Source organism: Narcine bancroftii, chromosome 2 (assembly GCF_036971445.1).
Source record: "Narcine bancroftii isolate sNarBan1 chromosome 2, sNarBan1.hap1, whole genome shotgun sequence".
NCBI lineage: Eukaryota > Metazoa > Chordata > Chondrichthyes > Torpediniformes > Narcinidae > Narcine > Narcine bancroftii.
The window spans coordinates 229623358-229639080 of record NC_091470.1 but is presented as its reverse complement, the minus strand read 5'-3'; the positions used below and the strand labels follow the sequence as shown (position 1 = coordinate 229639080).

General features: G+C 40.5%; 1 protein-coding gene across 1 annotated transcript in view; it reads left to right on the top strand.

Moving 5' to 3' along the window:
* LOC138755128 (antizyme inhibitor 1-like) overlaps positions 1–15723 on the top strand; it is a 56432-nt gene that overhangs the window by 4257 nt on the left and 36452 nt on the right. The window contains exon 2 of the mRNA XM_069920483.1: positions 9142–9282. The gene's annotated coding sequence lies outside the window, so the exon portion shown is untranslated. The remainder of the gene's footprint in view (positions 1–9141; positions 9283–15723) is intronic.

Here is a 15723-nt window from a genome sequence, read left to right as displayed (position 1 = left end):
CTGATAATCATTCCTCTTCCTCATATACTAACTCTTTCATTCCTGGTATTCTCGTAAATCATGTCTGAACCCTCTTCAACGCCAGTTCATCTTTTCTCAAATGCGGTGCCCAAAATTGTACTCACTACTCCAAGTGAGATCACTTGCTCTACAAAAGTCTCAACATTACATCCCTGCTCGACTATCCCTCTGGAAATGAATTGCAACATTTCATTTGCCGCCTTCACCACCAACTCAACCTGGAGGTCAACCTTTAAGATATCCTGCATGAGGACTCCCAAGTCCCTTTCCACCTTGGAATTTTGAAAATAATAGTATGCTCGTCTATTTCTTCTACTAAAGTGCATGACTGTACATTTTCCAACATTGTATTTCATCTGCCCATTCTCCTTATCTATCCAAGTCCCACTACTGCCTTTCACCATCCTCAGCACTACCTCGCCTACCACCCATTTTGGTATCATCTGCAAATTTAGACACAAATTCATCCATTCCGTGATCCAAGCCATTTATATACAATGTAAAAAGAAGCCGCCCCAACACCGACCCATGCAGAACACCATTGGTTACTGTAGCCATTCAGAATAGGATCCCTTTATTCCTGCTCACCAGCCAATGTTCTAACCAGACTGGTATCCTTCATTGGGGTCTCCTCTTATTTAGCAACTTTGTGAAGACCTTTTGCTAGTCCAAATGCACAACATCCACTGCATCTCCACTGTCTGTCCTACTTACAATAGGTTTGTCAGGCATGATTTTCCTCACTTGGGCTTATCTTTTCATGCACCTCCAAATATTCTGTAACCTTGTCCTTGACAATCGACTTCAAACAGCTTCCCGACCACCAGCATTCGGCTAACAGGTCTATAATTTCCTTTCTGCTGCCTCACTCCCTTTAAACAGTGGAGTGACATTTGTGATCCTCCAGTCCACCGGAACCATGTCAACCTCCATTATTATTACTACCAATGCCTCCACAATCTCTACGGCTATCTCCTTCAGAACCTGAGAGTGAATTCCATCCAGTCCGTGAGACTTATCTACCCTGAGACCATTTAGCTTCCCAACTACCTTCTCTCTTGTGATCCTGACCACACTCACTTCTCTTTTGAGAGAGCCATGAGAGTCCAGTAAGCTACTAATATCTTCACAGTGAAGAATGATCCAAAATATCAATTTAGTTCCTCTGCCATCTCCTTGTCTTCCATTACATTTTCTCTAGTGTCGTTTTCTATTGGTCCTATGTCTACTTTAGTCACCCTATATATTTAAAAGAAGCTTTTAGAATCCTCTTTGATTTTACTTGCTAACCTCCTTTCATAATTAATCTTTTCCTTCCCTATCACCTTCATAGTTGTCTTCTCCAAGTTTCCCATCCTTTATCTTCCTGCTAATTTTTGCTTCCTTGTTTGCCATCACTTTTGCTTTAACTTCCCTCATCAGCCATAATTGTCTCAGTTTTCCATCAAAATTTTATTTCTGTTTGGTTTGTCCTTGTCCTGCACTCTCCTCGTTTCTGGCAGAATCTCCAACCATTGCTGATCTTCTGAATTCCCCATTAGTGTGCTTTTCAATCGACTTTGGCCAGTTCCTCTCTCATGCAACTGTAACTTCCTTTGCAACACACCAGACTCTAGCCTCTCCTTTTTAAATTTCAAAGTGAACTCAATCATCACTGCCTCTGAAGGATTCCTTTACCTTCAACTCTCTAATCACCTCTGATGAATTATAGAGCACCCAATCCAGAGCAGCCGATCCCCTGCTGGGCTTATTAACAAACTGCTCCAAAAACCCATCCTGTTGGCATTGCACAAACTCTCCCTCCTGAGGTCCCATACCAACCTGACTTCCCCAATTCATGTTAAAAATCCCAATGATAATACCTTATCTATATCCAGTTGCATTTTGTGGTCCACAGCCCAGCTATTGTTTGGGGGCCTGTCTTCTTTGGCTTGGCTTCGCGGACGAAGATTTATGGAGGGGGTAAAAAGTCCACGTCAGCTGCAGGCTCATTTGTGGCTGACAAGTCCGATGCGGGACAGGCAGACACGGTTGCAGCGGTTGCAGGGGAAAATTGGTTGGTTGGGGTTGGGTGTTGGGTTTTTCCTCCTTTGCATTTTGTCAGTGAGGTGGGCTCTGCAGTCTTCTTCAAAGGAGGTTGCTGCCCGCCAAACTGTGAGGCGCCATGATGCACGGTTTGAGGCGTTATCAGCCCACTGGCGGTGGTCAATGTGGCAGGCACCAAGAGATTTCTTTAGGCAGTCCTTGTACCTTTTCTTTGGTGCACCTCTGTCACGGTGGCCAGTGGAGAGCTCGCCATATAACACGATCTTGGGAAGGCGATGGTCCTCCATTCTGGAGACGTGACCCATCCAGCGCAGCTGGATCTTCAGCAGCGTGGACTCGATGCTGTCGACCTCTGCCATCTCGAGTACTTCGACGTTAGGGATGAAAGCGCTCGAATGGATGTTGAGGCTGGAGCGGAGACAACGCTGGTGGAAGCGTTCTAGGAGCCGTAGGTGGTGCCGGTAGAGGACCCATGATTCGGAGCCGAACAGGAGTGTGGGTATGACAACGGCTCTGTATACGCTTATCTTTGTGAGGTTTTTCAGTTGCTTGTTTTTCCAGACTCTTTTGTGTAGTCTTCCAAAGGCGCTATTTGCCTTGGCGAGTCTGTTGTCTATCTCATTGTCGATCCTTGCATCTGATGAAATGGTGCAGCCGAGATAGGTAAACTGGTTGACCGTTTTGAGTTTTGTGTGCCCGATGGAGATGTGGGGGGGCTGGTAGTCATGGTGGGGAGCTGGCTGATGGAGGACCTCAGTTTTCTTCAGGCAGACCTGTATATAATTGCCATTAACCTTTTACCTTTACCATTCCTTAATTCAACCCATAGGACTCTACCTCTTCTAATCCTATGTCCCTTCTTTCCAATGCCTCCCAGCAAAGCCATGCCACCCTCTCTACCTCTCTCTCTTTACAATACACCATATATCCTTGGGCAATCAGCTCCCAATGACATCCATCCTTTAGCCATAACATCGTACCCTCCAACCTGTAGATGTACAAGATCATACACCTTGTTTCTAATGCTGCATGGATTTATGTATAATACAGTACAACAACAATTATCTGAAATCAGATTCTCCAAAATTCTCAATTATCCAAACATTTTTAAAGTTTCAGATAAATGAGGATATCAGAAACAAATAAGAAATCCTTATTTAACCAAAAATTTTTCAGAGCCAAACTGACTGGGGATGTTGGGCTGCCAGTGGCAGCGCGGACCTTGGACTCCTGGTGTCAGCAGTGACGTCGGGCTCCCGGACAGGAGCAGGAACCTCAGGCTCCTGATGGTGGCCAGCATATTTTTGATGAGAATTAAACATTATTTTAATGCTTAAAAAGCTTTTCCTTTGTTTGTTGGTGTTTAAACACTTTTACAAGTGATTTGCTGCTGCCATTGGGCTGTTTTTAAAAAATGACCAGTTCTCCGAAAAACACGTTATCCAAAATAGGCCCGGTCCCAACCATTTCGGATAATTGGAGTTGTACTGTACCTTTAGATGAGTTCTTGTATGGACTGTGTCTCTGTCATCCCTCCAGCTGTTATTTAAATAGTTTACTTTCAACTTGTGTAAGAAAATGATTGAAGATATTTTGGTCAAGATGGACCATTAAAGTCAGAATCAGTATTTATCACAAACTTGTTGTTTTGCAGCAGCATTTCAGTGCAAATGTTGTCTAAAATGCATCTAAAAAATAAGAAAAAATGAGGTACTTGTTTCAAAAATAACTGCCATATAACAGAGGAGAGATCAGTGGAGGAACTGTGCATAAGCACTTCACCGTGACAGCACAGAAAGATGTCAGCTAATCTGACCTTGAATCTTGTCAAAAAGACCTTATTCTTGAGCATGGTAAGTGTGTGGCATCAACAAACAGAAAATTTAAGTAGCAGTTTAAATTACACTTACTGCCCAACTTGAGTTCCAGCCAGGCAGTAAAAACTAATTTTTAACTAGGCAATTCACATATCAGTCAAAGAAACCTGAAAATTGGAGATCATTCTTTTTAATTTGAGTTGATAATTATTCTTTATTGTCCCATTACCAATTTTTTTGTGTTTTCTTCATCATTGGAAATAGATATGGATGCCAAGTTGTAAAGTATATTTCAATGAAAAGAGATCCATATTGTTCAAATTCCTAATAGCATTGCAATGGTTAAATGTTTTACACTGGCTTTGAACACTTTGCAATTGGCCAGCACAATGGCCCAGTTTGTACAGGAGCAGTCTCAGCTCCAGTGGCCTGGGTTCAATTGTGTTCTGAAGAGATTTGTTTAAATTTTACATGTACTCCCTGTGACCATATATGTTTCCCCCCATATTCCAAAGACACAAGTTGGTATGTTGATCATCATAGGGGCACCTTGAGGCTGCGTACTTGGTCCCCTGCTCTATTCCCTATACACAGTGAATGCATAGCCAAGATTGGCTCAAAAGCAAAACAGGAATACTCCATTTAACGTCTGTTCGAGCAACATCCAACTGCATATACTTGCATGGTCCCATAATTATTCAGTTACCACGAGTAAGTCCACAGCAATTTAGAAAAAGCAATTGCTAGCTTTAGGAAATTGTATACTGTATATCCAAACTGATACAACTGCCCCGTGCTCTCCTGACAGCCCTGTGTCAGTCCCCACTGATCCCATTGCCCTGCTCTCTCCCCACAGCCACGTGCCATTCCCCACACTGATTCCACAGCCACCTGCCATTCCCCACACTGATTCCACAGCCACGTGCCGTTCTCCACACTGATTCCACAGCCACGTGCCGTTCTCCACACTGATTCCACAGCCACGTGCCGTTCTCCACACTGATTCCACAGCCACGTGCCGTTCTCCACACTGATTCCACAGCCACGTGCCGTTCTCCACACTGATTCCACAGCCACGTGCCGTTCTCCACACTGATTCCACAGCCACGTGCCGTTCTCCACACTGATTCCACAGCCACGTGCCGTTCTCCACACTGATTCCACAGCCACGTGCCGTTCTCCACACTGATTCCACAGCCACGTGCCGTTCTCCACACTGATTCCACAGCCACGTGCCGTTCCCCACACTGATCCCACTGCCCTGCTCTATCCCCACAGCCCTGTTGGTCCCCACACTGATCCCTAAAAAGTTTGCAGGTACATTACAGTATCCCATATAGCTTTGCTAAGTATGTAATATGGTGCTCGCACAATGTCCACATCACAGAATACAGGATAGAGATTGAGAATCTGTTTAGGTTGTGTCAGAATAACAATCTTGCATTCAACAAGAAGTCCATTGTGGATTTTAGGTAGGGGAGACTGAGGGATCATGCACCTGCCAACCTTGATGGGACAAATGTGGAGAGAGATAGTACCTTCAAGTTCCTGGGAGCTCCATTTACCAGAAGACATCTGGATCAGCATATCAAAGAAGCTGTGATGAAGTTACACCACAGCTTCTACCTTGGTTAGTTTGGAATGTTGTCAGATAAGCTTGTGCAGCTGTTCCGTGGAAATTTACTGACTGAATGCTTCACAGCCTGGTTTGGTAATTTGAGTGTCCAGGAATGCAGAAGGCTTCAGAAAGTAGCAAATATAGCCAAATCCTTCACTGGCTCCAACCTGCCATGAATTGAAGATGTCTATGTGAAGCACTTCCTCAAAGGGGTAGCTAAAATCATGAAACACATCATCTTGGTCACAACCTCTTCTTGCTGCTACCTTCAGGGATAGTGTACAAAAACCTGAAGTCCAACACCTAGTTTTGAGAACAATTTTTAATCAGTCTCTTGAACATCTTACTACCCTCAGCATAAATGCCCTCATCCAACTTACCATCTAAACTGGTCCACAGGTGATACAATAGCCTTGACCTTCCACTCTGTCCTGACCCTCCAAGAGAATGATGCTTCATTGACTTCAGCACAATCATACCTCAGACGCTCATAGAAGAACTATCCTTGCTAGGACTCACAGCTTTCTCTGAAACTGAATTCTGGATGACGGAAAGACCACAGTCTGTCAGCAAAACCTCAAGCCCCATCTCGATGAATACTGGCGCACCTCAGGGCTGTGTGCTCACTCTGCTAGCGTTTACAATGCTGTCTCACAACTGTACTGCTAGATTCACTTCCAACAGAATCATCAAATTTGCAAATGATACAATGGTAGTTGGCGTCATCCGCAACAATGATGAGTCGCATTTGCAGAGAGGTGGTTGAAAGGTTCGTAAAATGTTGTGAGAACATCAACCTGAGTTTCATTGTGGACAAGATAGAGGAGACGATTGTGGACTTCATAAAAGTAAAGGTCAAATGTTCTCCACTGCACATCAACGGTTCTGTTGTGGAGAGCACAAAGTTCCTGGGTATGCATATAAGGGACGACCTATCTTGGACTGATAACATCCCCACATTTGTCAGGAATGCACAGTAGCGCGTATAATTCCTAAGGTAGCTGAAGAGGGCAAGGCTATTGGCCCCCATCTTGACAATCTTTTGCTGGAGCACAATTGAGAATGTCCTGTTCAGCAACATCATTGAGTGTATTGTTATCTGCAAGGTCGAACGTCTATACAGAGGATCATTAAAATAATCGAGAGGATCATAGGAATCTCCCTTTCCTCTATAGACATTAACAGGAAGTTTAAGTAGGATTAAAAGAATTATAAAGACCCTTTCCAACTAGCACACAGTATCTTTAACCCACCAATAAATTTAAATTTAAATTTACCATCAAGAAGGTGCAAGAGCATCAATATCAGAACTGGCAGACTGATACATAACTTCTTCCCACAGGCTTTGAGACTGATGAACATTATTTTGCAACTATGAAAATATTTATTTATATGTATACTTATACAGATGGTCCCCTACCTATGACCTATGTGAATTATGACCAAAAAAAACTATAATTATTTTAAAAATAAAGAAAAAATATATGTAAATATAAAAATAATGCATCAGGTCCCGGGGATCCAGGGGCTGTTTATTTTGACAGACCAACATGGCAGCAACGTGCTGGGAAGGCACTGAGACTTTGCTATCGCCATATGTGTTCTATTTTCAGGATACGAAGTTATAGGCACACCCGATGTTCAAGGTGGGGGGGGTGGTGAGTGCAGGCCAGGTGGTGGTGGACAATGGGTCTTTCCATTCCTGGTGGGCTGGGATGTGGATGAAGTGCCATGGATCCAGTTCAAGAACATGTCATCCGGTGATAACTCCATTGTTTAACACATCTAAGTGTGGCTCCCAAAATTGTGTACACTCTCCAATGCCCAACCAATAACTTGCAAAGATTTAATATGGATTTGTCTCTTTTTATTCAATGCCTTTATTTTCAAAACCATAACTTTCCATGCAGTTTCTTTACTATTTTGTTCTGGCTCGTTCATTTATCTTGCATGCACAATTTATTTTGGTTTTTAATAGTTATAGCTTGCTGTGATACCTTGGTAGAAAGGCAGGCCGATTAAATTGTTCCCATTCCAATATGGGGAAGGAAGAGATGATCAGAACTGTTTCTTTCATCTAGAATGGGAAAATCAAGAAGGGGAAAAATAGGAATTAAAGATGTGCAAGGACCTGGATATCAAGATCAAAAATTGTACCATTTGCTTTGTGTAGCTGCTGAAGCCAACCCTCAGCAATCACGCTATCTATATATTGTACATGTATGCCACTGTTTCCAATTAGCAGGGAGGTGTAAGGTGTTGTGGGTAAATTCTGTATTACCAGAGTAATCAGTGCACATGTAATCAGTGATCACTTCACTTGGTTCACACTCACCCTTTGTGAAGCAAACTAGGATTGAAGCAAACTGAGTCATTAGTGACCATTAGTCACCTCAATGTCTTGCTAATGAAATTTGCCCCATCAGGGTTCTCCAGATGATAACCTCTTTCTTTCAGGCTACCACAGAGTTCCTTTCTGTTCCACTTATTCCAAGAGAAACATCAGACAGATAACCCTTCCAGCCATCCGCCACTCTGGAGCTTCTGTTTCAGTTCCAGCAAACTTCTCCTGGCTTGTTACAGCTTTCTGTGTCATGCACAGTCAAAGACTCCCTTCTGTCTCTCTCCCTTACTGAGACTCTCTCTCACTTGCAAAACCCCTGACCTTCTCCAGGTTCATCTGTTGTTTTAAGTAAACAATAACCTCTCAATGACTTTTCTGTGAAGAGGTACCAGGAGACAGCCCATCTCTTGCCATGGCTTTAAAGACAATAGTCCATTCATTCACTTCAATTAACAGCCATTTGTGAAATTCTCCATAGTTTCTGTAAAGTCACGGAATATGAATTCTTCAGTATTTCAAATAGTATCTGTTGTGAAGTATGTGAATGTGTGTAACCTTCTCTAATTTTACCAATTTATCTCCCAAACACATTCTCAAATATTCCGTCACAGTGCAGACTTTCAGCATTGGCTCTCCGAATTTTCAAAGTAAAATTAAGTTGGCCTTTGTGATTACTTTGTGTCTGTTTGCGATCTTTTAGAAATTTGTGTAGATTGGCTCACAAACCCAAATGTTCTTCACTAACTAGTTTATTACCATGAAGAATCTATTCCACTTCATTTTCCTTGGCTTCTTTGCCAAACTCTACCTGTCAGTTTTACCCTTAAAACTTGTTTAATGTTTGCGGCTTTTCATTCCTTTACACTTAAATAAATGTGTTCTACTCGATCCAGATCACTCATATTCATGGAACAGTTCAGGACCCAACATGATTGACGAACACCAAATTCTGTCAATTGATAGCATCCTGCTTTAAAACTTCCTGATTAGCAGGTAAATTATTAGGAAATGACATGATTTTCTAATCCAAAACCAGTACAGTTGAGTTTTGTGGACTATCTAGGAAAACATCAGATAATTACATCAAACTAATCAACATTTCAAAGAGAAATAGATGCAAGTTAGTTTAATAATGATTTGTTGTGTTCTCTTTGTCCCTTTTTTTGAACATGCACCTTTTCTTTTGGTACAACAGCAGTTCGTAATTAGTTTGAACAATGAAAAGGTGCTTTAAACCAAATTTATTATACTTGGCTGTCTGCAGGTGCTTATATGTTTTATTCACTTTTTTACAGGGCAGAATTTCTGTTCGGGTGTATAACAATTACCCAGAAGGTCTGGGAGTAGCACTCTACAGAGAACAGTTCGACTTTAACGCCGAGCCTCCTTGGGACCCCAGCTGATAGTGGTGGTATTCCATCTCCCAACTTGTCCATGTAAGTTTTACTAAAGTTGAATAAAAGTAACTTTTTCTCTTTCTTTTGCTCTGACAATTTTTATTGACTAGAAAATGCAGACAGAATTTTTTTGTCGTGGAACTACAAGTGAAATTAAAATCTGCCATATAAGTGGCTATCTAATATGTAATGTCAGCTGAGAAGTCTTCATAGCATTTAATAATGCCTTCCACGGAGAAATTGGTTAAAATGAAAGCAACAAAAGTATTGTTGAATAAGTTGTTCTTGCGCCTCATAATTCATTTGTTGTAGTGGAATTTTTTTTGTTATCACCAAATCATTTTTTTTAAAATTAGGCACACATGTCAAATTCTTTTTCAAAGTCAGTGATAAAAAGCTGGGTTTTATACTAAGATAATATTTTTGTAGGGGGCAAGTTAGAATTTTCTTTGTGACTTAAATCAATTTTGGAATTCGTCCATGGCTAGAATGTTGGTATTAAGTCAGTTTTAGAGAATAGTTTGAATTTTTTAATTGGTACATACCAATTTAATAATTCTAAGGAAACAGACTAAATAAGTGAAAATGCATGTACACTTTTTTTTAAGTGTGCAAATTGGTATTCTGTCACATTCCATCAGTACAATGTCACATTTTGCAACAAAGAGAAAATTGATTCCAAACTTTTAATTTAAGTAAAATCAAATCCCCATTTGTTGAAACTTTATTTACATATAATGATCCAGGGAAATGCTTGACAATGTTTTATAAAATCAAGAAAAGGTATTTAGTGGCTCATGCAGTTGAGGGCTGGGAGGCTAATTGGCAGTACAGGTCAATGTTTGAGACCAGTAAATGGGGCCTTGTGGAAGGAACTGGATTGAAAGCTCGTTGCAAGAATATGGAGTTTAGGGTTAGGGTTAACAAGTAGCATCATGGGTGAGGTGTGGTTTTGGAAGTATAAACAGACACTGAGAGAAGTATTGCACAAGGGTTTCAGTGATTGAGTTTGGAAAGGCAATGGATAAATTTGAAAACTTGATTTAAAAAAAAATGTATATTCATAATGATTATGGATGCTATTAAACTTGGAAGCAATCAGGATTGTGGAATTTGATAAATTCATCCTTGCACGGTTGAAGCTTGATTATTTGAAATTGGATTCACCAAAATCCTCATTTATCCGAAAAAAATTTTTGGAGCCGAATTGACCAGGGGCAGCGGGTACCTCAGGCACCAGGTTTGGTGGGGAGGTGTCAGTGATTGGCGGCAGCCAGCATTTTTTAGTGAGATTGTTGTTTAAACACTGTTGCAAATGATTTGTTGTTGCTACTGGGCTGTTTTTTTTTATGACGAGTTTTCAAAAAAACACGTTTTCAGATAATTGGAGTTGTACTGTAATACATTTTGTGTTTGAAACTTCTGGTTTGTAAATGTATTTCATGTCATGGTTAACATTTTATTGCGGGGGGGGGTTGCCAATTAAGAGCCCCCATAGATGATGAAGCACATAGAAAGTAAGACAAAAAACTTGTTGAGAGCTGAAGAACCAGCAGAAAACCTAGGAGTTCACAAAATTAATCAAAAGGGAAAGAGAAAAGTATGAAAAATATCGTAAAAATGGTTCAGAGTCTATTCTATAAATCAAAGGATACTGTGTGTGACGTTGTATAGGATAATCTGTGAAATTTAAACATTTCACCTTAAAATCTGGTCATCCTATACATCAGGTCTAAAATTCCTACTTTGATGACGAATCGTAACACCACCAAGATTGTGCCAGCTCCGACACAATCTCGCATGTGTCTGTTAGTTATTTTCAAAGTCTCAGCTCTCCTCTGTGGGGTCATCCGCCCAGTCCAACTGCTGTCAGCTTGGTACAGACTTTAAACGGCAAGTTACAGAAGCCAACAGTAATTTATTTCAAAACATCCAAATAAAATTTAAACCTATAAATTAGGGGTGTCTAATGTGGTCAATATCAACCCCTGGAGTGGCCGATGGGCCTATCCATCGGGTCAACAAATGCCAGGGGGTTGATAATGCTGGGGGGGGGGGGGGGGGGGTCATTTGAACTTTTGTGGTGGAAAGCAGGTGCGGATCAACGGAAAAAAGCGCCTTTGACAGTGGTGACCAACCTCTCACAAGAGCAGGTCTTGGTGGCCGCCATGTTGTATTTGGCTTTAGCCATTGAATATGTTGAGAGCAAACGGAAGGATGGACTGAGCGTAGGAGAAAGAAATATGTATTCTTTGTATGTTTGGTAGCGCCCGCCACCCCAGCTCCTCACAAGGGTATGTATTCTTTGTCCGTTTGGTAGCCCCCCCCCCCCCCCCCTACCCTGCCAAGCGTTGTGAAGTGTTACAGATAGGTGCACTCGAATTTCTCATCAGACCGACTGCAACCAGAGATCTGTGGCCACCTTACTGTCCGAATTGTATCAATACAACTGATCAGTTGAGTCAGGCAAAGGACTGCAATGGACCATAAATCTAACTGCTGTTTGAATTCATAGTCTGAAGAAGGACCTTGGCACATTTTAATATAACATACATCGATCGAATTTAGTCCAAAGTGAGAGAGAAGGCTAGCTTCAGGATACAGAGCAAAATCAGCCCTGAACTTGAAGTTCCAAGGAATGGCTTCCAGGTCTGAATATTCAGGTGATGTACAGAGAACAGGACAGCATGGAAACAGACCATTTGGCCCACAATATCTGACAATTATCACCTTGACAGCTATAACATTTATACACAAACTCTATATAAACAGACAATTCGTGTTTTATTATATTTTGTGTTCCTCTTCTAAATAATGAAAGTAAATAGTTGTTCCCACTCATATTAGGTGCTGCAGCAGTGCAGTTCGTGTGAAGCATCACAATGGAGACAAATTTAAATTCATTACTTATACCGTAGCACAAGCCTCGAGCAAGACGCTAGCTGGGGATTGAGGTGAACAACTGCCTAGTCAAACTCATTAGTTGCACATTGTCTCATTTCATTTTTCCAACACCACAATTCTTATTTGCGTCAGAAAATAATGTGTGAGAGATGCACCAAAAAGACAAATGCTGAAAGCATTTTTACAGGAAGTAATAACCCCAAATTGTTCCCTGTTATCCTTAATTATTTGTTTAGACTTCTGCTGATCCAGATACACTGGCATTTACTGTTTTAGCATTACAAATGATCCTGGGTATTTAGTGTAACAGCGAAAGGCTGCTGCGGCCAACTAGGTTCTGAGGTGCCGGTTCAGTTACTGCATAAATCAGTTTGGAACAAGCAGCCATGCTAACCGGCTACTAAAGTGCCACTGAAAGCACGTTATCAATCATGATACCTGACTTTCAGCCAAGACAGGGAGCCGGTTACATTTCAAACCTCACACAGCCTAACCAGGCTCCAAGTGAATAATATGAGCAACCCACTCTCTAAACTTGTCCTGCATTTAGACAAGATATCTGGGGGGGGTGGGGGGGGGGCGTGGCGAGATGGCCTAGAGACTAGACGTGTAATCCCTGTCCTCTCTGGACAGACTTTTAAGTATCCATTTTTTAACCCTTTATTTTTAATTTTAAAATTTTAATTTTGAGTTTGATATTTTGGTGAGCCATTATGGCTGCTAATGTAAAAAAAAAACTAAGTCTCAGTTACAAAAGAAAATACAGTTTCGAAGTGCAGAAGAATTGGGGCCTAAACGACTTGAAACGGCCTCGGATTCGATTTCAGCAATCCCCAAGCCTCAACAATCGCCAGTGGGGACAAAGGTTAAAGTAATAGCCATTCACCAGTCTCAAGATGGCGCTGGTTCGACCCGTTTTGTGGAGGAAGGAGCGCGCTCCCGAGAAGTTGGGCACGAGCCTAGAGGCTTGTCATAAAGAATAACCCCGTTGGAAGAGATGGGAGCACGGAGGAAGAGAACTATGATGCTAGACACCCAGTCTATAGTGACTGGGCTTGAGTAATGCTGCTAATTACAGAGGATTCCATAATTTTATTTTAAAATGGTCTGCGGGGGGAGGGCAGCGACGACCCCCTGAGGAAGTCGGGGGGGGGGGGGGGGGTCGTCATTGGGTGTCCAAACTCACAGCAAAACGACTAGAATGCTGCCTTTTGAAGTACAACTAGAAGAGGACTTACCTTACTCTCCAACTGCACAGGAAATGGAAGAAGAGCTGGAAGAAAGTGAGTTACAAATTACAGAACCGGATTCTGCATTCCAAATTGCATCTCAACTTTTTTTATATGATTTTGAAGGTATTGCTTCTTATTTGGATATCATTACTGGTCAATTGAACCAGCTGGTTCAAATGAATACTGATATGAGCTCAGACCTAACTGTGGTTAAGCCAGAAGCTAAAGAAAATTGGGAAAACTTAAAAATTTGAAGCTTCCTTTTCTGAATGTAAACAACAGGTACAATCCAATACAGAAACAATAATAAAGGTGGAAAAATTGGTTAAAGATTTAGGAGCCCGGGAAAGAGAATTAACAAAAAAAAATAGACTATTTGGAAAATCAAAGCAGAAGAAATAACGTGAAAATTGTGGGTTTGCTCGAAGGTCAAGATCCTGTCAAATTTTTTTAAAAATTGGATTTCCCAAATGTTAGGAGAAGAGTCTTTTCCTGATGGATTGATATTGGATAGAGTTTTAAGAAGAACCCCCCCCCCTACCTGGTCAACCCCAAGAGCTGTGTTAGTTCGTTGTTTGAACTGTCTGGATAGAGAGACAATTCTTCGACTTGCAGTTCAAAATGCAAGCTCCAATGATGGTTCAGAATAGTAGAGTTTTCTTCTACCCTGATTTGAGTCAAGATGTCATCAGACGCTGCTGTGAATTTAATCCAGTTAAAGATGTTTTATGGCGTAAAGGTTACAAATTTGCTTTTCGTTATCCTGTGTTGAAAGTGTTTTATGGAAACTATCAGTCTCAATTCTTTGAGAGTGAGCATGAAGCAATGGTTTTTGCTAAATCAGTACCAGATGTCAGAGGACAAAGAAGAAGTCCACCATTATGTCCTAAAAGAAAATCTGACGGTCTTGGAAATGGGAAAAATGGCAGAAGTGGAAAGAACGGGAATGGAAAGAGTTCATCTACTCTTGAAATGAGTTCACCATCTGGTTAGTCATCAGTCACTAGTGGGTAATCCACACCCAGTTTTTTTAGGGAGTTACTACCTTTTGGTAGTTTTTTGGGGTTTTTTTTCTTATTAACGAATTTTATTTGGAGGGCCTAAATATTTTAATTTGGGGGTCCTATACATAATTTTTTTTTCTTTCTTATTAATTTTGTGATTATTTTTGGTATTTAGTAATTGTATTAGATATGTCAAATTTGAAATTTGCTACTTTTAATGTTCAGGAATTAAACAACCCGATCAAGCATAAGAGAGTTTTGGCATATATCAAAAAGATGAAAATTGATATTGCTTTTTAACAGGAGACACATTTGAATGAAAAAGAAAGTATGAAATTGAAGAGGGACTGGGTTGGACATGTTTTTTTTCTTCATTTAACTCTAAAGCTAAGGGAGTAGCAATTTTGATTCATAAAAATTTATCTTTTTGAATTACAATCAATGGAAATGAATGCAGGACGTATTCTTAAATTCAATTGTAAGATTTTTAATGAATTTTGGACTTTACTCAACATTTATGCACCGAATGTGGATGATGAAGCATTTATTTCGGATGCATTTTTGCTTCTGGAACAAGCTAATGAAAATGTTCTGGTTGGAGGAGATTTGAACTGTGTTTTAGAACCTTTATTAGATAAACTTCCAAAAAATGTTAAAAAATCCAAAATGGCAATTCAAATTTGAGCTTTGATGAAAGATTTTAATTTAGTGGACATTTGGCGACGTCTCAACCCACCAGAGAAGGATTTCTCTTTTTATTCATTTAGACATGAATCTTTTTCTAGAATTTTTTTTTTAGTATCGGCACATTTACAGGGAAAAATATTGCAAGCAGAATTTCAGATCATTCCTTGTTGTATTTAATCAATTTCTTCTTGGAAGAGAATGTTAATTCTGTTCAGAATAAATTTATATTGTGGGATGCTATGAAAGCTTACTTGAGAGGTCAAATAATTAGTTATACCTCTAAGGTTAAAAAGAATTATTCAACCGAGAGCCTTGAATTAGAGAAACAGATTGATGAATTAGAAAAGGAATTTCAGAGAGATGTGACAGAAAATAGAGTTGTCCATATTGAAATTGAAATACAATCTGTTGCAATCTTATCAATTATCAATTGCATGGCAGTTAAAGAAAGAACAGGTATCAAGGGTTTATTAATGCAGTCAGACGAAATTCGACTTACTTACAAACCTCGTGAGATTAATAATGAGTTTTTCTCATTTTATAAGAAATTATATACTTCTGAGGAAAAACAGGAGAATGGATCGATTGACTCCTTTTTATCGCTGTTGAAGAAGTATAGGCCAATAGGCCAAGATTAGAAAAATAAGATGTAT